This window comes from Sinocyclocheilus rhinocerous, unplaced genomic scaffold, assembly GCF_001515625.1.
Source record: "Sinocyclocheilus rhinocerous isolate Xijiao unplaced genomic scaffold, SAMN03320098_v1.1 C35837464, whole genome shotgun sequence".
NCBI lineage: Eukaryota > Metazoa > Chordata > Actinopteri > Cypriniformes > Cyprinidae > Sinocyclocheilus > Sinocyclocheilus rhinocerous.
The window spans coordinates 1-658 of record NW_015765124.1 but is presented as its reverse complement, the minus strand read 5'-3'; the positions used below and the strand labels follow the sequence as shown (position 1 = coordinate 658).

General features: G+C 37.7%; 1 long non-coding RNA gene across 1 annotated transcript; it reads right to left on the bottom strand.

Annotated features, from left to right (window-relative positions):
- Position 1: 1 nt before the first annotated feature.
- On the bottom strand, positions 2–642 carry LOC107735164 (uncharacterized). The gene is made up of 3 exons (XR_001639313.1): positions 340–642; positions 110–190; positions 2–28 (listed from the first exon to the last, which is right to left on the bottom strand). It is a non-coding gene; the product is annotated as an uncharacterized LOC107735164 (long non-coding RNA).
- Positions 643–658: the final 16 nt, after the last annotated feature.

Genomic DNA, 658 nt, shown 5'->3' with positions numbered 1-658 from the left:
TCTGGAATTCCTCAGGTGACAGGTGCCTCTGGAGAGAGAGGTTATGTGGTCAACGTTTCCCAGCAGAACAGTGCAACAGGGTAAAACAATGAGCCAAAGCAATGTCTACCTCCAGTCTTGTCCTGTCTACACCAGGAGGGAGCTTGTTTCTGCCTCTGTGTGTCACAATGAGCATCTCATATGGGTAAATCTGCCAAACGAATACATGTTCATAACAATATTAATGAACCAGGATCAAACTGTCACTTTAAGTAACAATATACTGTATACAAGAGCTCATATATACAAGCATTAAACACAATAATCTTAATTAGTTGGCAGATGATATGGTTACATCACCTTTTGTTCCAGCATACTAGGGAGTGAATTCCCTCTGTCTATTCTTCTGCTTTGGGCATCTCCGTTCTATAAAAGAGAGGAGACCACCATAAGACCACATACCACAACTGTGATTTGTGCAGTTGTTACAACAATCTGATTGTAAATGTTGTAAAACTAATGAGATTGAAGGTTGCAGAGCTTGACTTAATAAACTATTTGATTATTTCTGAAATGCTAACACTGAAATTGTCAACATATGAGTGGCTTGTATTGTATTCGTTACTTAAGGGGGTTTGAACAAAGTTGGTTTAAAATAAAATTTATAAATTCATCTGTT